Raw genomic sequence first — 26,055 nt, 5'->3', positions numbered from 1 at the left:
CATTGCTTTTATGACCTCAATTACTAGCCATGTTGCTGCTGGCCTATTTTATTTTGCAATTCTCCTAAAAATAATGATCCCTTGTTTTGTTTTGTTTTGTTTCAACAGGGTTCATTTTAAAAAGTTTAGCATCTTATTTATTACTAAGACTCTTTGGGGAATAAAGTGCTATCCAGTATGATTTTTTCCCCTAATAAATGAAGCTTATCTCTATAAATTCCAGAACTTAGTATCAATCATGCCTATGTGTTTTGTTTTGTTTTGTTTTCTATGTGGTATTACATGGTTTGCTTCTTTTCTAAATATAGCATAATTGTGGTCTTCTCATTATGGATATATGTCATTAAATGGAGTAATTTTTACAGTGTTGTCTCTACAAGTGAGGCCTAGATGATTACTCACTACCATTCTGAATGATTCCAGAATGCTCTGCATTTATTTCGTTCATTGATGACTTCATTTATTTAGTCATTGAACCAATGTTTGTTATTTCTATTACCAGTGAACAAAAGAAACGAAATACCCTGCTCTTGTATTCTAGAGCTTCTATAGCCTTCTGGTTCCTTCACCCTGCACTACAGGGTTCCCCTCACACTGGTCTGATATGACATTGGAGAACTCCGTGGCTTTACCTTTATAATTACTAACAAAATGGTTTCCAGCAGATGGGAAAGTAGTGGCCTAGTGTAAAGGGATGAACAAGAGAAAAGTCGTTTCCACAGGTTTCTACATACCTACAGAAAGGATTTATCCCATAAAATGGGAGTGATTAGGCAAAAGGTCATGATGTCTAAAATGCCATTGTGTTTATGCGTTAATGTAAAAAAAATGATGACACAAAATTATGTCTATTAACTACATGGTATATCACTTTATATTCTTTTCTTTGAACATCTATCTTTAAAGTCGGCCCCTTATGGACAACCGATGGATGGATTTTGCTTGTTTCCAATCTGCCAATTCTACTTCTAATCTGCAGGTTCAGATGATTTAATTTTCATGTAATTATCATGTGACTGTCATCTTTCTATTCATTCTCTACTCATGTTCTCTTTTTTTCCCTTTTCCCCACCTTTTCTGCCTCTCTTTGGATTCAGTATTTTTTATGATTCTATCTCTTAAGATCTCTGCTATTTGCTTATTATCAATGCCTCTTTGTTTGATTTTTAGCAGTTGTCCTAGTGTTTACAATATACATTTTTAACTTGCAGGTTTATGTAGAGTGAAAAGCACACATCCAAAGAATTTCGCTTTTTCCTCCTGTTCTTTGCACTATTGTCATAAGTTTTACTTCAAATACATTTATGTGTGCTACACATCCCGCAGTATATTGTGATTGGTTTTGCTTTAAACAATTATCTTTTAAAGAGATGACACAATTTCTCAAGTCTTTTATATTTTTCATGTATTTCCGGTGCTGTTAATTTCCTTTTTTTGTAGAACAAAGTTTCCTTCTGGTATCACTTTACTTTTACTAGCCTGATTTCCTTTACTATTTCTGTAGTCCCAGTATATCCATGAAGAATTTACTCAACGTTCCTGTATCCAGAAAAGGCTTTAATTTCCCTTCATTTTGCTCGGCAGAGGACTCTAGGTTAGAAAATATGTTTGTCATTACTTTAGATTGTTTTTTCTCCATTGTTTGTCTTGGTTCCATACGTTCTGAAAGAATTCTGTGGCATTCTGTGCTTCTCTAATAGGCTTTTTTCCTCTTGTGACATTTTCCTCTCTCTGTGTCCTGTCCTGGTTTTCCAATTGCACATATGTAACTGCTGGACATGGTCCTGAGTGCAGAGCTGGGGAGCAAAGGAGTATTCACAGCCAGCTCAGAATATGAGGAATGGCAAACAGCATTGGATCCTAGCAGACAGTGAATCGTCGTTGCAGGTGCTTGTTGAACAGTTATAATATGGCAGCTTCTACTCTACTGTTTATCCACCTGACTCTGATTTAGGCTCGAATTTGTGTGTCCCAGCAAGCCATCCTGTAGCTTCCTTTCTTACCATAATTCTCTGCCTCCCTTCTCTTACTAAGACAGGTGGCCCTCATTTTTAATTGCATTCAGGGTTTCCCTGTGTCTCTAAATGTATTACTCTTTATTCAGCTCTAACTCTTTATTTCTCTATCGTCCATAGCTGCTATGTCATTAAGAACAAAAACAATGACTTTTGTTTTTACCTCAAATAGCTTGCCTTTTACCCAGAGCGTGTTACATTCTCAGTAAATGTTCCATGGGTGAATGAACGGTGCCTTCCACTGGGCTGTGACTCCAAAGGCAGGGTTGTATTTCCTCCAATTTTTGTTGTAACTTCATTGCCAGATATAATCATTGGCATAAAATAAGGTGTTAGTGGTTGTGTTCAGAACACTGAAGATCTGGATGAATGGGAAAGTCAGCCACCGCTCTTGCTAATTGACTCTGATGTTGACAGAATGATAGCAGAGCCGAGGAAAAGAGGGAAGTGGGTCTCAGCGACTATTCTTGCTCTTCCTCTGTAACATTTCTAGCTGGGAATCTGATCTCTGCCACCAGTTTTCGAACTGTCCCTTTGGCTTATGGTCTTTGAGTGCAATGACAAATATACTTTACATGGTAGCCATAAAAATGGCCATGAAGGGATTGTACTTCCTTCCTGCCTTGCGTTGTATTGCTAGTCTTGTCAACATCCATTCTGTCCCCCTCCAAATAACAATTCAAAAATAATAATAATAATAATAATAATAATAATAATAATATTTATTGAGTACTAATTGTGCCAGACACCTGGCAAGGTATTTTACAAGGATCATCATGATCATTTAACAGATTAGGAAACAAGGTTCAGAGAAGTGATTTGATTTGCCCAAGGAAATATATCAGCAGAAAGAAACACAGCTGAATTTGAGCCCTGGTTGGCGTGCCAGCAAAGTTCACATTTTTATCACTAGATAAATGCTATTCTGTCAAGGTTTCTTTAAAGTACAAAATATAGTTTTATAGTTACTAGCCAATGATATATTAAATGCACAAACCCTAAAGTCAGACCAGGGATAAGTTCTTTATTGCTCTAATCTTCAGTGTGTTCATCTGGAAAACTGAGATTCTGATAGCATAGACCTTTTTGGAAGACGGAATGAGATTACGTGGATGAAAGGTGTTTCTCACATTGCAAAGCACTAGATGCATGTTAGTCATTATTCAAAACATCATATAGTTTGAGAAGCACCAAGAAAAGAACTCCTCCTACCTTAAAATACACTAATGACAAAGCTATGATTTGGGGCCGGTAAATAACTCAGTAAATAACTCCTTGAAAATGTGACTACCTTATTTTAAACCCATTTACTAGGCAACTAGCCATCGTTCCTTACCTAGAATGAATTATATCCATCAGACTGACATCTTGACTGCTAGATAAGGTTAGTTTCATATAATGGTTGGGAAATTTTAAAGTGAAGAGAAAGATAGCTATGGAGCCGAGCATACTGCATCGAAAAAGTCTTGTAAGCAGAAAAGGCAGCTGAAACGACACCTAATGCTCTGGGGCCAGAAACAACGAGGCACAAAACACGTAGAAGGGAGGAAGAGGACAGGGATCAGAAGTGCAGAGAAGAGGGATAACTTTACAACTCCACTCAGGGCTTTTAGAAATATGAACTGGGGGCAGAAATCCTCGTTCAAATCTGATGATCTTGGATTTTGCCAAGCACAGAATTGTCAGAGCGATTGCCCAAAGTACAGGGGAAAAGCAGCAGTTGGTCTCATAGGCCTGAGATGTCAGGCATGGCTCCAGGCATGATGGGCTTTGTGTCACCACGGCCCTGAGCAACCTCCGTCCCCTTTGCCCGCGTGAGTCTGAGGTGGGCTTACTGAAATCCTTCAGTGAATTCTGCTTATGTGAAATGTTAGTAAGCATGGTCTTAATTCCATAGGGATCTTTTTTCCAGTGTTTTCAACTTACACATGTTGGATATAATCAGAAAAAGAAATAACTGGGTTAGAAAGAGGAAAGAAGAGGAAGTGAAAGACAAGAAAACCAACAACGAGGCAGACAGCGCTGGGCAGAGGTCTTGCAATGAGGCTTCAAGAGAGACGGGTCTGAGTCCCCCGCCTGCCCCTCAGGAGGGGGTGACACAGGCATCACTGGGGCCAAGGGCAGATCCCTGGGAGGCTACCTCTGTCCCTGTGGCCTCGCTCATTGGCCATCAGAGTTGTCAGGCGGGCCTCCAAACCACCAGCTCAACAAAAAGCCAGGCCCAGGAGAAACAAAGCAAAGGAAATACGTCTCTCAGTGTGTGTATTATCTGCAAAGAAGCAAAATGAACGGATAAACATCTGGTTGCAACGGTGGGAGAGGGAGATCTGGAGAAGATTTTTCCAGTAAAACATGTTCGTTGGTCATAAGCGTCAAGGAACTCAGTGAACTGGGCTGTGCAGCGTGCCGTGCCTTGTAGGGTCTCTTACATTCCTCCTTCCCCTGTGTCTTCAGTTTCTTGACTGCGGATGTCCCAGCCCGAGACTTTCAGAAACCCCATTCCTGCATCAGGGAAGTCTCCTGTCCTTTAATGGGGTGCTTGTATCTACACAAGAAAAGAGCCTGTCACTAGAAAGGTAACGTAAAGGGAAGCAATACATCCAACTTGTGTATATGAATGTTGTCAGTTTTACTTTCATGCATGTATTTGTTTACAGAAAATTGTGCAGAGCACTAACCCTATAAAAAGGCAGACCTATTGTCAAGAACCTTCAAGTGCCCAAAGGAAGACAAAGGGAAACCCATAATATGCTCATTACTGCTTACACTTTTAACTCCAGCTAATCATATCCTCATGTTCCCTGCATGTACACATTAAAGAAAATGTCAGTAATTAGTGGAAAATTTAACATAATGAATCCATGTAAAAACAAGGTTTTAATTACAGCATTTACACAGGTTACAAATTCCAACTTGCTTTTGTATAAGAGACAATCAGATCCATACTTTATTTTTTTTAAAGCTATTTTAGGGAAGAAAAAAAATGAGGCTTTGATATTTGAGTCATGATCATACACTTGGGTTCCAGGATGGTGTTCTGGCATTTTTCAAGCAGATCTCATTCCTTGTTGGGGAGGGAGGGTTATTCTTATAGTTCATTGTGTATAACCATCATCATGGAAAAATACGCATATGACTCCATACCCGAGTACTTCTTCCTACATGATCCCAGTCCCCAAAGATCCCTTCTCAGTCTGGTCCACGACAAGCCAGGGTGGACTCTGCCCTTCCATTTCCACAGTCACTCATATTGACAGTGCTTCAAAGTTCACATTATAGGTCATCAGTTGGTGGGTGATAGAGCTTATGTCATTCCAGAATCCTAAGAGAACCAAATCCCTAGGATAGACCCAAGAAGCCACTGGACTCACATGTAGAATGTGAGTAGATCTAAAAATGAGTCAGTTTAGCTCTGGAAAGAAAATGTCAGAATCTTTATTAAAATAGGAAAAATACGTAAGTGTTAGTGATATTGAACATGCAGAGCGACTCCACAATCCTCAGTCACTCCTTCCATCAGAGGTTTGCACACCAAATGATCGCCCTGGGCTCCCACAGAGAAATGGGCATTGCACAGGCCAGGGAGTGGACCCCACGTGGACCTCACTCATTCCTTCACAGCCAATCGTTAGGGAGCGCAGTTCATCGGGCCCCCTTAAGTGAATTTCAGGTTTAACTCATCGACTTTTAACTAAACCCACCTTACCAAACGGTTAAGCAGCTTCAAAAGTTTCCTGCAAAGAAATAGCAAATTAAGCATGATAATTAATGTAAGCTGAAGTGAATGGGAAGTATCAGACCTTTACTTCTTCAATTAGTCCTACATGCTCTTCCTGCCCCCAGAATGGTTTAAAATAATGACAAGAAGCCAGACCAAAAAAACAAAAAACAAAAAACAAAAAACAAACAAAAAAACCTAAATTATCAGGAAAGCACCTTGAAATATAGGTTGTATCTACAGTCTTCAATATTGACCCTTGTCATAAGGGGATATTCTCACTTGAGGCTTAAAGGTGATGATCGTATTTGGAAAATGTGTAGGATCGAATTACACAGGCTTAAGAACACTTAGACATCTACTTCCAAAATTTAATTAAACCTAATGACAACATTTAAAAGTCTTTTTTGAGAGATATTAACAATAGAAGACAAAAATCTGCCTCCTGTTGGTTGAAAACTTTACATAATAACTGAAAAGCTTGTTTTTCCTATTATTTTGATAAAAACAGCAGAAATAATATATGGGAGGGGTGTCTGGGTGGCTCAGTTGGTTAAGAGTCTGTTTTTGGCTCAGGCCATGACCCCGGGATCCTGGGACAGGGTAGGGTCCCTTGTCAGGCTCCCTGCTCAGCGGGGAGGAGTCTGCTTCTCCCTCTGCCCCTCCCCCTACTCATGCTCTCTCTCTCTCTCTCTCTCTCTCAAATAAATAAATAAAATCTTAAAAAAAAAGGAAAAAAAAGGAAATAATATATGGAAAAATATAATGAACTAAATAAATAAAACAACAATATGCTAACAAACTGAAATAGAGTTTTTTGTAGTCTCCTACTGTTACATGATCTATAGGAAATATTATGAATCACGTAAAGAAGTTAATATTAAAACAGATCACACAATGAAAAGTGTTGAAAAGTGTGAAGTGTCCTTCAGGTCTCAGCTTGTGGAAATTTCTAGACTCTGCTTCAGTAATGGATCAATACAGAAATAATTGTTTCTCATTATTACTCATTACGTGTAAAGAGAAACACGTTAATGAGTAATAATGGAATACTTTTTAATAAAAAATAATGTGTATTGGGAGACAGAGAATGACTATGAAAATGATGTTTTTCAGACAACTGTTGGTTTTCTCTTAACAAATTAAACAAAGTTGTAAACTTAAAAATGAATACTGTGTTTTTCTCTTACAAAAAGAAGAGTGTACAAGAGTTGCTGAGTTGTTTGTGATGACACGTGGCTCACAGTGGCACATTACATAACACACATTTACACATATGCAGCACACACTCACCGCTGATCTAAACTTTGAAGTACAGTGAGTAAGAAAGTAAGTATAACTCAAAAGAACATATGCTATGAAGGGAGCATTGTGTAAAACATTTGGAAATGTTCCTCTTATCTGATTTCTTAATCTAAAAGTGATGTCAGTTTATCAGCTTCAAAAGACTTCTATCTACCTTGGAAAACGGACTTGATTGACATATTTACAACTGTAGGAAGAAAGTTCTCAATAAGGCAAAATGCCCATATTTCCAATGGACTATATGACATTTCTACCTGGATATCTAATAGGCATCTTAAATGTGCTATGCCTAAGACCAAATTCCTAATAAACTCCTGCACCCTTGTTCCACATTCCCCTCTCCCATCCTAGTTAGTGGAGATCACATTGTTTAGGCTACTCAAGCCAAAACACTTGCACAAAACCTTAAATCTTTTCCCCTCCTCCTCCCCCCATACCAAATGCATCCCACACCAAATGTATCAAGAAATCCTCTCAACCCCACCCTCAAAACATATTGGTAGTTGGACCCCCTGTCACCTTATGATGATGGCAGGGCCCCCACCTCTCTTACTCTGCTCCTTTTTCTCCTGATTGGCCTATTTCCCCTTTGTCCTCATTCTCTCTCTTTGTGTATTCTCTTCACAACATGCAAGGCATTCCTATAAAAACGTGAATCATGTGCATCACGTCCTTTCCACTCCTCTGCTCAAGGCCCTCCCATGACTCCCCATCTACACTCTATGGTCACCACTCAGTCTCCACCCTCAGGGCACCACCCCCTTGCCTCTGCGCTCCCACCCCATGCAGACACTCTATGCAATTGCTGGAGCGAAGGCTCTTTCCCTCCGTGGACGCTCTTCCCCCAGCTGCTTGGTGGCAACCTCCCTCGACTGACTTAGTTTGCTGACATCTCAATGGCATCACCTTGACATCCTCCTTTAGAAGGATATCCCTGTCTCCATTTCCTTCTTTATTTGTTCCACACTTGCAACCTCCAAGTATCCCACATCCCCTCATCATTTATCTCCTGAATCTGTCTTCCCCCACCAGTGCATACTTCCTACAGTCGGGGATGCTTGCCTGTTTTCTCCCTGCAGCGTCCTGGCATCTAGCCCAGGTGTGAATGGGGAGCCAGACTGGACAGTTCCACCTGCCAGAGAGAGAAGACAGACTTGAGAGGCATGATGGCCATGTAATCAACAGTACTTGGTGTTCAATGGATCTCAGAAGGGCAGAGAACACTTGATCAGGGCTCCGTGTTTTGCAGGCTGATGGGCCAGGGAGCCAGTGATGCCATTACCAGAGAGGGAATGTGCTGGAGAAGCAGGCATGCCACTGGGGAAAAGATAGGCTCCAAGTTTATATCAGTATAAACCAACGGACTGAAAGCCAACACCGTTGTGTTGAACAACTAATTCACCAAATTACAGAGAACAGTGTGAAAGTTTTAGATTTGTACTCCAGGCCTGTTTCCTTTCCTCCTACCAAACTATTACAGAAAGAAAAAAAATAAAAAGGAATGGCGTTTGAAGCTCACAAATTAGATGCATAGGATCCGACAAATTGGGGCCTAGGGTAAAAGCCGAGAAATGTGCTCTTTAATTCCTTGTAATATTCTAGTTTCTCTTACCATGTTCCAAGTCCCTCCTACTGAGGATCTGGCTTATTATTGAACTTGATACCTCAGTGCTCTCTTCTGGTCATTCATTCCTTACTCATTTCTCTGGCAAAGTATTCATCACGAGTTTGCAATATTTTATTTAGATATTTGAAAGAATCTTATAAGAATCTAATGAGATTAAAAAGTGCTTTTTGTTTGGTTGATTTTGCTTTTTTTTTCTCTCTCTTTTGTTCAGGTTTTAAAAAACGTAGCTAGACATTTGATACTTATTTTAACAGGAATGGCTATATGTTTATAACCATCACAAACAAACAAACAAACTCTGGTTCTTGTGATGTGTCACATATTCTTTAGAAAGCATGTTCCTTACAGGCAACAGACATTTAACCAATCAGATAAGGGCTGCTTCGTGGCTCATATTCGTGGAATACATCCTGAAGTTAATGTTTTCTCCCTGAGACTGATGGATTTAGCTTCTTAGAAATTCTTCTGTAATATTTGTTTTGTTTGCAAAATGGAAAGACCCTGAATTATATATAAACGCCACCAGGAACTTGGTCTAACAACCAGATTCTCTTTTCTTCCCTTTATTGTTGTTCTAACTGCATAGAACCTTAATTTTAACAGATGCTTTTCAGATGGGCCAATTTCAAATGGGCCTTTGACCACCACTCCCTGGGTGATGGGATGGACTCAGAAGGCATCTGTGCATTGGAGGAGACTGAGGCAAGCGCCCACACTCTTTCTGCAGGCTGATGGCTGTGCAACCAGGAGAGTGGTAGTATGACTTGAGTCCTGGGGTCCATTCCTTCCTGACCTGGACATCACTTACCTTTTTGATGGTACATCTGTGAGCTTCTGTCTCCTAGTCTTGTGAGAGGGAAGCATGTGAACACAGTGCTTGCAGCCCACCGCAGGGAAAGGCAGATAAGAAAACATAGTCTTTGGAAACTCTCAGGCCTGTGAGAAGGGCTAACACTCACTGCATATAACCTGGCACACATATTCCAGAGGTGGAGATGTGCAAACCCTTCCAGTCCACTCCCCTGCTAAGACCTCTCCAGAAACCCCTGGCAGCCCAGCAACCGCAGGAAAGACCCTGCAGCCTGCAGACCCTGTTCTAGCAACTGCTCTCTGTCCTGACCCGCCAGGGTCTCTCTCTCATGATTTAGTCGATACTGTGGTTATCACACCTGCTGCTTCTTAAAGGTTCCATCACGGAAGGAGACCGGCTTGCCGGCCTTATTCATACACTATGATATCCCACTTAGATTTAACAAATTCTCTTTCATAAATTTATATATATATATTTCACATATTTATATAAATAAATTTCATCTACATAAATTTCATATATTTATATATATATATACTTGCTTAAATCACATAGATAGTAAATAGTTTAGGACAAGCTAAAACAGATAGATATAATGAATGCATTTGAAATTTTGAACTTTGCTTTACAATTTATAAAGGAATATCAAATAAAATGCTCTATTTGCTTCTCCCTCAAATCCTATTAAGAGGACACGTTTTCCCTTCCTGTTTTTCAGTGAGGAAAATCAGTTCTAAAATGTGCAGTCACTTGCCCAGTGTCCCGCCCTTAGAAATGGAAAAGTCTGGGGCATCAGGACACAGGCATCTGTGCCCAGGTCTGTGTCATCACGTGACCTAGTCAAGGTAACTGCAGGAACCAAAGGAAGCCTGCTGCCTCAAGGGGCAGCTAAGACCCTCCTGGGGTCTTCTCCCAGAAGAACAAAGCCTGCAAGCTAGATCCTAAATGCATAAGCATTGGTATCAGTGACTCACAGTTCAAAGAATAAAACAAAATCTCTTCAACAGAATCATGCCAACATCACTCAAAAGAATTTTTGGAGAAACACAAGGTGTGTATTGAAATCAGAGGCTAAGCAATGAAATGAAAGGTGGCTTTGGGTGCCTGAGCCTTCTCTTTGCAAATAATTGTTTTTGTATAAAATAGTAACAAACCCAGCCAATGGCATTCTATTGAGCTGCTTCAGAGAGACTCCTATAAAGTTTAATTTTCCTGGAATCCATGAAAGAGAAACATAAAAATGGGATTTTACTCCCCTTGTTCATTCTGTCCCTTACTGGTTCTTAGAACATATTTATTCACGTATGGAAATGGTTTACAAACGCATGTGTGGTCTATCTTCTCTGACACTCCCCCAACTGCTTCGAGAGACCCAGTCAAGTACAATTTGCTCTAAGCTACGAATGAGAAGACTAACATGCAGAGGGATCGGGTTCATATCCAATCAACTGGCTGTGGAATAATGGAGCATCCACTTAGAGCCCAGCTTCCACTGAACTAGAGCGCCTGAAGTAAGCCACAGCGCTTTATAAACACAGTTAGGGCGCATCAAAGATTCAAACTGTTCATTTAAAGCACCCTGATTTGTTAACCTCATTAGTGATCACGGGCCTATTGGAGGATCGGGGTCTATTGGAGGACCGGGGGTGATTGCAAGGTCCTAATCACACTGGAGGATATTCGGTTTCCTGAATATCCTGAATAAATATTCAAATTTATGCATTTAATCTCTTTTAACTTTGGATAGTTTTATTAAAAAATAAATATTTTTGGAATAGATTTGAGCCTTAGACTAAAGAGAAATCAGTCATGTCCAGATCCTTCGGGTAATTAGGAGGGGGCAGAAAGTGAATAATTGTACTTTCCAATAAAAAGTAAGTCAATCACGCTGACACTGCTGAAAACAACTGAGAAATTCTGGATAAGACAGGAAAAAAAATATATATATATAGTAACAGCATCAGAAGCTTACAACATAGTAAGGGATTTCCAGACCAAAATCTAAGTGAAATCAGGATCCTAACAAAGCAAGCAGAATGCTAAGGCTCCTTTGCCCTTAGAGAATTTGTCAAGGCTGAGAATGTGAACTGCACTTTTTAAGGTTTTGTGAAGTAACAGAAGAAGGAGCTAAAGCTCAGGACCCAACCAACATGTGTACACTAGTATAAGACCTCCCCCCCCTGTGAAACGCAACCCTGGGGGAGCTGTAACTCCATGGTAAGGATGTACTAAAAGTTGATCCCCACTCCCCACACCTCCACATGTCAACAGGAGATTTCACGGGGCCCAGCAGGGCCTGCAGGAAACGCGGCTCTTGCATAAACTCACAACCTGAAACACTCAAGCCACAAATTCAGTTTCAGACGATCGAGTCCATAGTGCCTGAAAAAAAAAAAAAAAAAAAAAAAAAGAAAAGAAAAGAAAAGAAAAAAGAAAAAAAAAATCCCAGCTCCTCCTATTTCTGAAAGAATTCTTGCAACACTATTCCAAGGAAAATAACCATTCGCGGTAAAAACAATCGGCCAAATTGAGAAAGAAAGCATCATTAAAGAATGCCAGCAGAAACAACAGAGAACGGTTCTACGAAGGCTCCAGATGTAAGAGTAATCAGGAAAAGGTTTGTAAAACAACCCGTCTCACAGCGCACGATTGTAACAGGCTTGGAAATACGTCGGGAGAGAGCATGTGTGAAAAAAGGAAGAGTGTGTGTGAAAAAGGAAACAATGAAACGCCTCATACTGAACGACACCAGTAACCGATGTAAAATTCACGGCTCTTGAACTTGGCCCTGAAACAGCTCGAGTCCGGGGTGGTGGCCAGGAAGTTGGCCGAAGAAGTGACGCGGCAGGCATCACAGGTGCGCAAAGACGTGGGGATCAGTAAGGAACTTAGCAACTCGGACAACACGGGGGAAGCGTCCACATGCACCCCCCTGGGTCCCCGCAGGGGAGGAGAAAGAGCATGGAGCAAGGGTGACCCTGCTGGGAAATAGGCTAAGGTTGTGGCTGAGGATGTCCCCAGCCAGCACACAAGGAGCTCTCCAAATGTGTAGCAGGACCCACAAAAAAAAAAAAAAAAAAAAAAAAAAAAACGCAGTACTTGAACATGGCATCGCGTACTGTAAAAATCGGAGACGGGACATCTAAACACACCACGTGCACACACACGCACACCCAGGACCCTGAGCAAAACAGCTTTCCTTCAAGAGTGATGCTGACCACTGACTTGTCAGCAGTAGCACTAGAGGACGGACACCAGTGGAATCTTAGCTCCCAGGTGCTAAAGTAAAATAAATACCTTCCTAGAACCTCCAAGGAAATGCCTCCCAAGAACAGGGCCAGACAAAGACGTTTTTAGACGAAGAGAGTGTATCAAGAGCGGATTCTCATTAACGGATACAATTAAGGCAGTGGAAGGCGAAGATTAAGAAAATGGTAAATAAAAAAAATTAAAAAGAAGAAGGAAGCAGTAAATATGTAGACATAAGAGAAATAATCCGAAAGGTGAAGAGAAAGAAGCCAAGTGCCAAATACATGAGTAGCGTAGGAATTGGAAGAAGGTAGAAACGGAGTTAGAATCTTCAAAGGTACTGATTTTCCAGGAGATGGATAAAATTTCGAATGAAATGTATACTTTGAAAAGCTAAATATGTATTTATTGATTTTCAAAGGACCTACCAAAAAAAAAAAAAAAAAGAATAGCCACAAAGTGTTTAGATAGTAGGGATTCAGAAAAGATTGCAATGAGAAGATAACCTCTCTCTCCAAAAAAAGCCACATTCAAGTCATACCTATTTTCATTGTTTCTAAACCCATGTACTTTCTAGAAAATGTCTCTTTACTCTTTGCAACAAGGCTCATGGAATTCTGAGATTCTGATGTGTGGGGTAACTTGTTTAATACGTTAAATCCATTATTTGCGTGTTCTGTTCTGTTTTGTGTTTTATCATGCAGCCATCCTCATCACCATCTGGGAAACCCCATGCTCTGCTTCCTACGCTTGACGCTGGGGTCCTGACTCGGTGGGTGGGGTGGAACCATAGGGGAAATCAGCCTCAACAGGGGATGGTGGTTTCACTGCCAGCGGGTCAGAAGAGGGCCACCCTGCACCCTGAGGCCAGGTCAGCGCCCTCTGAGCAGCACCAGGCCTACCCGGCGGCGCCTCACACCCCAGGACGCTCGGGCCAGCCACCTGCTGTCCTGGAGGAGTCGGCTCGGCTCCAGCTGCCTCGATCTCCGGTCCAGTCGCCAGAAGGTGAAGTTGGCGCGACCAGTGAAGTTCCGAGGAGAGCCGCCCCGTGGGCCTGCCTTAGCGTGCAGCGACGGCGCTCACCCGTCCCCAGTGGCCCTGCCCGGGAGCTCCTGTGCCAGCGTCCTTCCCAGCAGCGGCCCTCGGCGGCTCACCCCGGGCGCCCGGCCGTCCGCACCGGTACTGGGCCCGCCTGTCTCGGAGCCGGCGGTGGCCTCTCTCCCTCCCTTGGTGACTTCACACAGACCGCAGGCTCCCGACTCACGCCCCACGGCGGCCTCCTTCGTCCTCCAAGGGCTCTTCGCAGACCCCGAGGCCCGGGCTTTCTGACCCCGCGCCCGGCCGGTGGCTGACGGCTCCAGGCCAGCCCGCGAACCTTGGGTGGAGATGGGACCCGCGAGGGACAAACATCCATTGCCTCTCAGACTGAAGACAAGACGCAGGCAGAGCCCCGCTGGCTGGAAGAAGCTGAGCACCCCGTGGCCGGGCCGCGAGCCCTGGACGGCCCCGCTCAGCGCCAGGCCAAAGCAGGACCGACGTGCGGGCCCCGCCGCCTTCTCCAGCACGTGCAGGCCCGGAGACGTGCTCCAGGGCTCTTCTAGGGGAGGCAAAGGCCTGCCCCGCGGCCGTCAGGGGGGGGCCCCTGCGTGTGGACACGGCCTGAAGGCGATGCCCCCTCCCACCCCGAGACGCATAGCTCGGGAGGGCCAGGCCCCATCCAACACATACACTAAATACTTTAATGTATTTTTTCTTTAGCAAGTGGATAAAAAAGTCTCCCTCAAGGCTCTAAGCTCCCTTTCCAGCTCCCTAGAAATGTCCCCCTCAGAGCAGGAAGGAGGCATCTGCGCTTGGGTAGGAGCCGCCCGCCCCGTCTGGTGGGCTCGGGGCAGCCCAGGCCGGAGCACCGCCTCGTTCACCTCGGGACGGAGGACCTACGGAGCCGCCTGTGGGAAGGCGCCCGTGGGGCCCTGGGGGGCTCGGGGAGGCACCTCCTTCCTGCCCGGCCCGGGGCTGCCCGCCCTGCATGCCACAGGCCCCAGGCTGGCCCCTCGGGGCTTCCCCCAGGCAGCGCCCAGGCCCGCAGGCCCCCCTGACCTTCACACAACCACGGAAGTAGGGGGTCAGGGCATCTTAATGCCGCCCCGGGGACGGTCATCTAACAGCTGGGCTGCAGGACACGGGCTCCCTGGCCAGCTGTGGAAGCCTTGCTTCATCAAAGACTTGGGGCCCCAAGGCGAGGGGCCTTCCTCCTTCCTGCCGGGGTCTGCCTCTCCCCACCCCATTCCATCCTGCTCTTGAGCCCCCAACCCCAGGCCTTGTGGGCTGCTGCCTGCACCTGGGCCCCCTGAGCCCCTCAGGCCTGCACACAACCCCCCGACCTGGAGCCTCCTCCTCACTCAGCTCCCCCACCCCTCGCCCCCCCTCTTTGCTGACACTGCCCATCTTTCAAGAATGTCCTTGGCTGGGAAATCTTCCCATATCTCTCTGCCCACACCCACCGCAGGCCCCCACGTCATCTTAGGCATCCTGGGCCTCGCCCTGGCCTCCTGACATGGGGTTCCCAAAGCCCGGGACCCCAGGGTCCATGTGTTGTTCATTCCTAGAGCTTCACGCTGCTTCTGGGCCACAGGGAAATTCAGCCTCGAACACCGAGTCTGTCAGCAAATGAGCTGGAGTCCAGAGCTCTCCGCGGGTTCCCACGTGTTCACACCTGCATCCGCTGCCCCTGCCCACCAACCTGCACGGTAGAGGGTGGTGGGAGAACTGCTGAGCCCCGGCCACGAGCAGCTCTCTGTAAAATCGGTGACGTGTTCTGAAGGAACCACAGTGTTTCCAGAGCCCGTGGCCCAAGTGTTTGGGGTGCTCAGAAGTTAGGGACAGCCCGTGAGGAACCGCAGCAGGTGGAACCGCCAGCTGCTCCACACCTGCCCGCTGGAATACTATGCACATATAAACATGACCTTGTGGCCCAGGAATAACACGCAGGGCACCCTGGCTATGCTCTGTGGCTCTAATTTTCTTTGGTTTTTAAGGATTTGTATGCACCCCCCCCAAAAAAAAGAAAAGATCCAGGAAAGCCAGAATGTGAACGGTGCGACACTGGGGGATTTTTATTATTGTACTTCTGTGTTTAGTTTTTAATCTAAATGTTGATGTTTTTCTGTCTGAATTCCACCGCTTGTTTAATCAGAAAAAAATAAACATCTATATTTAAAAAATACATATATTTTTCAAATAATAAACTTATATATTTTGAAATGAGCATCATAGAAGGAAAAACTAAAATATCAATTAAGCATTATTACCATGACCATGGACCTTTCTACCCACAACTGTTGTTTCTAAATATCATGAAGGAATTTAGACCCCGGAGCTATTTCTGGTCAGGGCACCGCTGGGCTATATCTACTCCCCGTGGGAGGATGGGTGTGAGCTCCGTGGTATTTAGGAACCCAGAAATCATTCACTTGTAACCTCCTCACCAGCACAGAGGCCACATTGCGTTGCAATAGGAATTTCAAATATGAGTACTTTTTTATTGCTGGCGTATTGGGTTTCAGAAATGCCCAAGCGCCACCCCACATGTAATCAAGGAGCCTCTTCCAAGACATCTTAACCTCAAAGAGTCAGGAGCTGAGGGTCACACGAAGAAGAGGGACCATCGTATCTCCGGAAACAGGCTTAGAACACCGTCCGCATAAACTCAAAGACAAAATTCAAAACTAAGCTCTGTTCACAGTGAAACCGGTAACCGGTGTCCACAGGCGGAACCTGTCAGGGCGCTCAGGAGACGCGTGGAGAAACCCCGGCTTTGTGCAGCCCCCCAGCGCGGCTCCCTGGCCTGGACACCAGCTTTATGAGCCCAACATCCACTTCCCTAATTCACCGATGAGGAATCTAAGCCCCCGAGTGAGTCCAAGGTCACATGAAGGTGGAATCGGGATTATGTCTCTCCAATTCCAAAACCACATGCGTGCTAAAAATAAAAAAAAAAAAATAGGGCGTTTATAAGAAAAATTAAATATCCTTAAGCATGAAATATTACCAGCCATAATTACAGGCTTCCTTTGCTCCACGAAGCCATCTCTCGTCCATATGCCAAATCCCAGCCATTGGAGGAAACCTTTTCAAACCAGGTTAGGCTACAGGAAGATTTTTGTGGACATGTGACAGAGTCCCTCTGTCCTCCCGAGCAGATTCCAGCGCGGGGAGCTGCGGTTCTCTAACCTGGGCTGCTCTGCAGAGCCCCCCCACCTGCTCCCTCAGGCCTTTTATTACCTCCAGCCCCGAGTCCCGGTCCAGCACACAGGGCTTCTCTTCTCTGCCGGCCTCCCTGGGCCCTGCACCTGGCAGACTGAATCACTCCTTTCTGCCCTTCCTCCCCCTGAAGCCTCCGTGTGGCCACGCCTTACTACAATCCTGGATATTTATAGCACCATTTCCCGGCGGTCGCTCATGTGGCATCATTAAATATGTCAAATAAATTGAAAAAAAAAAAAAGATAAAACTAAAGTCACAATAGCCTCTAAGCACCCCTAAAACTATCATGAAATCAATGCATCCAACCTCATCTTTTGTTCTTTGGGAAAATGGCCCAAACCCTCCTGCCCATCTCACCAACTGCCCACCTCCCGTATATAACGCCCCTACCCTGGGCAGCAGGAACTAGCCCGTAGCTACATGGATCAGGAACCATTTCTTCCTCAGAAAAAAAAATAACACAAAAATCTTCCAGGTGACCATCTTCCAGGTGGCCATATATTTATATAATTATATGAATTTATATAAATTCATATAAATATATGAAAAATGTATATAAATATAAATAGTTGGGCAGCCCAGGTGGCTCAGTGGTTGAGCCCCTGCCTTCAGCCCAGGGCATGATCCTGGAGACCTGGGATTGCATCCTACATCGGGCTCCCTGCATGGAGCCTGCTTCTCCCTCTGCCTGGGTCTCTGCCTCTCTCTCTCAATCTGTGTCTCTCATGAATAAAAAAATAATATAAATAAATAAATAAATAAATAAATAAATAAATAAAGCTATATTTGCTGTAATCTGGGGAAGATCTGAGAAGATGTCATCCTTCTATACCCACAACCCCCTCCAGATGCTCTCCGGCCCCATCTTCCTGGAACAGAGACATGTCTTGCATGCGAGCAGCTGTCCCAGGGAGAAGGTCTATAGTAGAGGACACAGCAGCAGAGCAAAAGCCCGGGATATTCAGGAAAAGGGGGAGAAGGATCCAGCTGTCCTGACTTCGAGGCAGCCACATTAACCCTTCAGGGGCCCCCAAAAGTTCCTAATACATAAGGACCTTCCCTCACCCCTTCTTATTTTCGTTTCGCAAGGAAACATGCAACCGGTAGGCTGCTGGGATTAAAACCGGGCAGTTTATCCTAACTTGCTTTTCCAGGGCAGAGGAAAGGCTTCCAAGCCAGCACTTCTATAACCACAAAACGTCTTTCCGCCTTACAGTCCGCCGGCCGGCTCTGGTTGTGAGCACGGCTTAGAAGCTACTCCCGTTCCTCGTAAGCGTCCGACTCCTGATTTCATTACCGACCACCGACGGACCCTGTCGCTTGTTTGCCACAAAACAAAAACAGGTGTTTTTTGCACCCGAAACAACACCTTCCTTGATGAATATGCTCCGCAATGTAAAGCACCGAGTACGCTGAGGGCTCCTGATATCGCGGGCCGGGCAGGCTCTCCTCGCTGTGATGAGAGTCAGGCCAAGGACGTACCGTGATGAGAGTCAGGCCAAGGATGTACGGCGGAGGCTTCCTGAAGATTTAAAAAAAAAATCATGTAAATACCCAGTTGTCTGCCTCCCCCCTTCCCCACCCCCCCCTGTACAGCACCCCGCACTTTCTCAGGGCCTGGTGTTCAGAACCTCATTGCCTTTCCTCCTTCCTTCTCTGCACCTCCCTGTCCCCCACCTCTCTTGTCTTACCCGCAGGGCCTTCATCACCTCCTGCCTGGAAGGGCTTGGTGGCCTCCCACCACTTTAAGCACCTCGTTCCGTCCTGCTTCACCCACTCGGGTTACGGCTTCCACTGCATCATGTGGCTCTCCGAAAGCCTCCCCAGCCGGAAGAATCGAATCCCGTCCCCTGCGGAGACCGTGCAGCTGGCCATGGGTCAGGGGTACCTGTCACCGTGGAGAACCAGCAAGAGAATGACAGAGGTGGGGAACTTCACGCCTGGGGAGAGGCTGCGGGGGAGCTTACACTTCACGGAGACGTGGGGGTCATGCCAGCCTATGTCCACACACGGACGTGCAGATGCACAATCGGGCAGCTTTTCCCTCTGGGCACCCAAATGACGCAGTGCCTGTGTGCTGTCAGACCTCAGCAATGCCCCTCGGTGGGCGAGACCCAGAGATGCCAGTGAGGGGAGTTTCTATAGGAGTCGGCGTCTGGGCTTCTGTGAGGCACTGCTACGTAACCATTCGTGCATTTCTTCCGTCACCAATTGTACGTCGATTAATTCTCCTGCTATTGTTTCACTTAGTAGCACATACCTATCCAAATACATTGTTTTGCTATTTTTTCGCCTTTTTCTGTGTTTAAATGATCATTTTTATTGCTGTAACTATTATGTTGTGTAATTTTTTATGTCATTATATGTTTATATTTCAGCGTTCAGAATTGTCTAACATACGATTATTTGATTCTGCTCTTTTATTGTCATTATATTTTATTATTCTATACCAATTTATTGCTATTTCTCTCTGATATATTATTAGCTAATTTCATCTATTTATTTCATGACATTTGAATAGATAAGAAGTACTTGTGTCACAAAATAACATATAATAAATGTAAACCTGGCTTTTATCTCTGTACCCTATCACCCAGGTTGTCAGATTCACGCATATCTTTCCACAGATATTTTATGCACGTAGAAACACACACACACATACATAGTCAAAAGTACAAATTGCAGATTATAGAATTATATAGAAGTGCTGTAAAATCATAGTATTTTGTCTCATATACACTGTTCTACATATTGATTTCTCTTCTAACAAAATATTTTTGCAAACTTCCAGAACAGTACATTTATGGTATTTTACACTATTTTTTAAAATAGACTTTATTTTTGGAGCCATTTTAAGTTTATAAAAAGAATTTCACGGAAAGTTCTTGTATCTTTTTTCTTCTGCACAGTTTCTCGTATTACTAACATTTTGCGTTAGTGTGGTATATTTGTTATGATCAATGAACCAATGTTAATACATTATTATTAATTAAAGTTCACAGTTAGCATTAGGAGTCAGTTCTGGTGTCGTCCATTCTGTGGGTTTGGACAAATGCGTAAAGGCCCGTGCCCAGCTCTACGGGGTCCTACAGAACAGTCTCGTGACCCTAAACTGTTCATTCCTCCGGCCCTCCTAAACCCCGGCAACCACTGCCCTTTCCACAAGGTCGTTTAGTTGGAATTACCCGGTATGTAGCTTTTCCAGATTGGCTTTCACTTGGTTATATGCCTTTACATTTCTGCTGTGTTTTCTTCCAGGCTCAACGTTTGGTTGCTTTTTATCAGGGAAAAATAGTTCACTCTGTGGGTGTGCCACAGCCTATTTGTCCATTGCCTTGCTGAACACCATCTTAGTGACTTCCAAGTCTTGACAGTTATGAATAAAGCTGCTATAAACAATTGTGTGCTGGCTTTTGTGTGGCCATAAGGATTCAACCCATTTGGGTCAATATCTAAGGATGAAGAGGTGGATCACTGAAGACTTTTAGGGTAGTGAAACTTCTGACATGACATGTTGTCAAAACCCATAGGATGGGAACGCCTGGGTGGCTCAGGGGTCTAGGGCCTGCCTTCCACTCAGGGATCGAGTCTTGCATTGGGCTCCTTGCATGGAGCCTGCTTCTCCCTCTGCCTATGTCTTTGCCTCTCTCTGTGTGTCTCTCGTAAATAAATAAATAAATAAATAAATAAATAAATAAATAAATATATTTTTTAAAAACCCCATAGGATGTACAACAGAAAGAATGAATCTTAATGTAGCCCATGGTCTGTGGTTAATGCTAATGTATGGTTATCAGCTTCTCAGTCATGAGGAATGTCCACACTAATGCAAGATGCAAATAGTAGAGAAACTATGTCTTGAGGACAGAGGCTGGGAACTCTCTGTACTACTTGCTTGATTTTTCTATGAACTTTAAGCTGCTCTAAAAAATAAATGCCATTAATTTGAAAAGGGATATTTGGAGTTATTATTCCAAGAGACTCAAATATCTACCTTTTTTTTTCAGCTAGATGCCAGGAATACTCTCTTCCTTATCGTGAATGATTCCCAGGCTTTCCACCTGCCAGGACATTTGGGACCAGGTGAAACTGTGGAAAGGTGCTCTGAGGAATTCCCTTCCTTTTAAAAACCTCAAGATCCTGCTTAGTTCACTACAATTTGGTCTCACTGCCAATAATGAAATTATGCAACAATTGTAGAAAATCTTCCCCGGGACGAAGACTCTGCATTGTGATTTATTTGTGTTTTCTCTAATCTTTACCACAAACACATCGCATTAGTAACCTTACTCCCAACATGTAGAGCTGAGCAGAGGCCACGGGGACCATGTTGGGTTTATACCGCTAACAGAGGCTAAGAGAGGACGGCCCCAGAAATCAAGCTCAACTCTTCCTGTTGACAAAACCCAGACTCTTCCCAGTATCTTCCACAAAACCCTAAAGGCTGGAAGCCTTTCCATGTTGATATTCCTCATTATATGCTTTTATTCCCAGCTAAGTAGCCATTAAGTCAATAAATATGAAAAAAAAAAAAAAGCCCATGATGTAGCACATTTTAGTCATAAGGCCGCGGAAACTAGAGATAAAACCTCTCACTTCATACTCATGGAAAAATAAGTTCAGTGGATCGTCCAACATCCTAGAGGAGTCCAGGGGCAGGGGCAGGACTGGAACCCCATTTTCTTGACACCAAATCCATTGTTTTCTCCCTCCGAGTAACAGGGCCCCCAGAGACGCATCTTCTTTCTTCTTTACCGTCGGCTACCAGGTCAAGTTTGAACTTCCATTGGCTTCCACACTTAGAAACGATATTTCACATCCATCCACAGCCACCACCTCTCCTGAAATAAAGGGAAAAAATAAAAAGGAATTGGAGACTACTCTTCAGAGACTGTAAATTTCCATGGAAGCATTAACACAATCTATTAGGTCACATTATCCTCAATTGTGCAGAGGGAGGAAGCCTACTCCACAACGTGATTTCACGGCGTTTTGATGTGCGATTTGCCCGACACGATGATGAACGCGAGGACTGAGTGATGGGGGGCATGCGAAGCCTACAGCTCTCCTGCGAGGTTTACTTCCCAGGCTTAAATGAGCTCAGCGCTCACGAACGATTTGCCTTGACACTGGAATCCAATTGGAGTCTGGAATTACTGTAACTGTTTTCGGCTTGGGTGATTTAATCAGCAAATCTTCAATAGTGTAATATGCATGTACCGAACGGATTCCAGACTGAACAGTCTGATTTACACACGCTCCTTGCAGACAGCCATTTGTGGCAGGCGTGCTAGCATCTGTTTGCCTGCATCTTTGTGACGCAGATGCCCGTGGTAATGTGTCAGAACAACTGAAGTCTGTGCTTTATATCAGTAAGCCCAAACAAAGAGACATACGCAGGGGACAATTCAGCAGAGAGGGGTTTTTTGCCTTATGATTTTTTTTTTCTTTTCCTAAGGACTCTCAAAATCATTCACTCACTTGCTTAACAAATAATCATGTGTGTGTACAGCGTATCAGGCATTGTCCTGGGTCCAGAGAAGCAAAAGCAGGAGGTAAGGAAACAGAGAGATAAATAAGATGTGTCTCTTAACGCATGGGATAAAACTGTCATGTTATATTAACAGTTGAACACAATATTTTTTATTAAAGGCTGCCTTAAGATATTAGGACTCCCAAACATTGTTGGAATGTAGGTTTCTCACGGCTGTGTGGTGGGATAGGCACTAACCTAGTCACTGAATTTCATTTTTCTCCATATTTTACACTTTCTTCACCCACCCCCACCTCTCACTTCCTACAGATGGAATGCCCTGAGCTCTTGGCCTCCTAAAAGAGAGGTATCAGGGTCAGGATGAGGAACCAACCTGTCCGGCTCCTCCTGGCATGGAGATCTAAAACCCTAAACCCTCAGGACAACACAAGAGGTTCCAGACAAAATCTTTAAGGAAATGGAGGCATAAGGAGAGCTTCTGTGGGCCTCAGGACCATCCCCATACCCGCATCGTCATGAAGACTCTCCAAACTTCCAGACAGGAAAGAAAAAGGGTGGAGGTGGCACTGTGGGTGGCAGAGGTCCTGCTCCCTGATTCCCAGCAGGAACCCCAACAAGGCAGCAACCCCAAGACAGGTGATAATTCACATGTGGATCTGGGGAGAGAGGGCTGGCAAGATGCTGGTCAGTCAGGGAGACACACAGAGGTGGGAAGACCCCATCCTCAGGGCATCCCTAACTATCAGAGACCTGTACCAGCCTCATTGATGGGAGACTGCAAACAAAAATTATTACATTACAGAAAAACAACAAGAAAACTGTTCTTTCTTGCAACCTCTGAGTTCTGGGCTGAGATATATAGCTTTTACGCCTGATTGGTAAATGCTAAGAAATTCAAAACCTATAAAGTTCTAAGTCCTTTCTCCATCACAAAACTTTAAAAATGGCATCCAAAATTCCTATAAACACTCCCATAAAAGATGCTACGTGTCCTATCTGTCCCTTTAAGCAGCTATCAAAAAAGCAAAGAAACAACAGAAGCATCTTTGAATAGAATTACAGTCTTTGAAGGGGACGTCATCCTGAAAACCATTTTGTAGGCACAGCTGATGTGAATGAAGGTCATATTATGTGTATATATAAAATTTATTTTCAGGAATCGGCTAGGACGTTTGTGAAGGGCTGGCAAGTCTGAAATCTGCAGGGCAGGTAGCAGGCAGGAAGAGCTGACCCTGTGGCTCCAGTCCAAGGGCCTTCTGGAGGCTGAATTCCCTCTTTCTCAGGGGACTTCCCTGTTATTTTTCTCTCAAGGCTTTCACCTGATTGGATGAGGCCCACCACAACAGGGAGGATGATCTTGCTTTACTCAAGATTCTGATTATAGATGTTCGTCTCATCTAGAGTAGACCCTCCAAGTAGCATCTACACTGGTTTTTAGTTCCACATCCGGTCACCACAGTCCAACCAAGCTGACACGTAGAATACATTGTCCCAATGTGGAGAATGGGAGCCAGGCCCCTGCTGCTGCCCGGTCCAGCAGCCATGGCCGGTGCTTGCTCTGCCCTGGCCTCTGGATGGACCCTGGGTGCCCCTCTCTTGCTGCACTTCTCCCGGACTCAGTGACTCCCCCAGTGGGGGAACCCCAATCTTCCTCCCTGAGCCCCGCACACACTAGTCCCTGACCCCAGGTGAGCCCTGAGAGGTGTGCAGGTCCCAGGCCCCCATGAAGCAGCTGCAGGAAGGCCTGCCTTCCACGGGGACGTGCCCCAAACACCCGGGCCTGCTCGTGCTCCTACTTGGCCAGTGACATCCCCCAGGTCTTCCCGTGGATGGTAATCACCTGCACCTACCTGCCACCAGCCGGGCACATGCTTGTGAAATTTAATTTTAATGAGAACGATGATGACGACAGTGATGTAGAATAAAGACAGATTTAGTTCCTATTCAGCTCTATTTGTTTCTAAGTTTCAAGAACTAACTAGAATAAACACACCGAGGCCTGGACATAGATGGTCACCCTTTCACCCAGGAGGTAAATAGATTATGTGCAGTAAATCTAATTTACCTAATAAACTAAGGTATGTAACCTTGAGCTCCAGCGTACCGACCGAAAGAGGAAAATCAATTCATCACAATAGAAACGACCAAAATGACTATGACCAATGTCTGGAAAGTCTCATTTTAACTTGTAGAGAATTTTAATTGATGATTTAAACATCTTTAAAAATAAAAGAAAAACTATTTCTTTATTTAAAAAAAAATCCCGACAAATTCTAACTGCACGGTGAAAGCAGTCCTAAGGGTAGCTGCATATCGGCATGATTTACTTATTGGTGTTGTCATGAAACCCAAGACAAATTTTACTAGTGATTACGAGAGATCATTCCACATTTTCTACCCTCATGTGATGACTAGTATTAAAGGGTTTCTTGGGTTGGCAGGTTTTCTGTTGTAGATTTAATTTATAGATGTTTTACTGAAACGAAAAGTAGACATAAATTGAAAATCTATAAATGCATCCACTTGTAATGCATTGGGGCTGCTTCTAATTAGTAAAGGGAAAAAAGTTGCAAGGACATTTTGGGCCTTGGATAAAACCATCTGAATTCCTTTTTTTTTTTTTTTCTTTCTTTCACTTTAAATAGGCACATATCGGGATCCCTGGGTGGCGCAGCGGTTTGGCGCCTGCCTTTGGCCCAGGGCGTGATCCTGGAGACCCGGGATCGAATCCCACGTCGGGCTCCCAGTGCATGGAGCCTGCTTCTCCCTCTGCCTGTGTCTCTGCCCCTCTCTCTCTCTGTGTGACTATCATAAATAAATAATAAAAAAAATTAAAAAAAAAAAATAGGCACATATCGTGCTTCTAGAGCTCCATGCAGGGAACAGTATCAGAGGTACTGCTGGAGGTGCTGGGCTCCTTGGCGGGACACGCACTCACACCCCTGATAGCCACTGGAAAGTCTTCACAATCTTGGGAATCCCATGAAAGAGAAATGCAGACATTTGTGGTACTAGAAATACCGCTTACATTAGAACTCTACCAAGAAAATCTTTTTTTTGTTTCTTCCTGTGTCCCTTTTTACAGAGAGGCAAATGATTAAATTTGCTTCACCAAATTAAACTCCCTCCTCCCCCCCTGGCTACCTGCTGGGGACTGGGCAGCGTTTCTGGGGTGCCACCTGCAGGGCAGCTGCTCGGGTCCCCCTGGCCTGAATATCATCACATGGCATCAGCCTCCCGACACGCTGTGGAAATCCTGGTTGGCCACAGGGCTCTTCTCTGGGTTGTGCGGGACTGAGGGAAGCCCCAGGACCACGGTCCAGGCAGAGCAAACCCCCCAGTGATGTGGGAGAAAGGCTGTTGATGAATAGGACACACAATCACCCACGAGGAAGGAGATTCCAAGAGGGGAGAGAGAGAGAGAGAGAGAGAGCCAAGGCAGAGAAGAGGAGGTGGAAAGAGGGAAGGAGGAGCTGGAGAAGACAAAAAAGAGAGCCTTTCTTTTCTTGCTCTGAAGGTCACGTCCCCTGGCCCACTGGCCCACCTTTATCCGTGAACTTAGCTGCTTCTCTC

At 44.5% G+C, this 26,055-nt stretch overlaps 3 long non-coding RNA genes across 7 annotated transcripts in view; 1 reads left to right on the top strand and 2 right to left on the bottom strand.

Moving 5' to 3' along the window:
- Positions 1-26,055, bottom strand: part of LOC144324735 (uncharacterized) — a 236,748-nt gene that overhangs the window by 192,475 nt on the left and 18,218 nt on the right. The window lies entirely within an intron of this gene.
- LOC144281316 (uncharacterized) lies at positions 1,682-25,282 on the top strand. 4 transcript variants are annotated; one of them, XR_013349885.1, is made up of 5 exons: positions 1,682-1,887; positions 4,470-4,591; positions 18,205-18,534; positions 18,686-18,912; positions 20,996-22,554. It is a non-coding gene; the product is annotated as an uncharacterized LOC144281316 (long non-coding RNA). The 4 variants fall into 4 exon arrangements; XR_013349888.1 differs by lacking the exons at positions 18,205-18,534; positions 18,686-18,912; positions 20,996-22,554 and adding an exon at positions 25,128-25,282; XR_013349886.1 differs by lacking the exons at positions 18,205-18,534; positions 18,686-18,912.
- On the bottom strand, positions 3,020-17,158 carry LOC144281317 (uncharacterized). Its single transcript, XR_013349889.1, has 2 exons — positions 17,007-17,158; positions 3,020-4,560 (listed from the first exon to the last, which is right to left on the bottom strand). It is a non-coding gene; the product is annotated as an uncharacterized LOC144281317 (long non-coding RNA).

The sequence above is a fragment of the Canis aureus genome, chromosome 12 (genome assembly GCF_053574225.1).
Source record: "Canis aureus isolate CA01 chromosome 12, VMU_Caureus_v.1.0, whole genome shotgun sequence".
In the NCBI taxonomy this organism is placed as follows: domain Eukaryota; kingdom Metazoa; phylum Chordata; class Mammalia; order Carnivora; family Canidae; genus Canis; species Canis aureus.
Note: the sequence above shows the minus strand (reverse complement) of the source record. Positions and strands in the feature narration are given on the sequence as shown.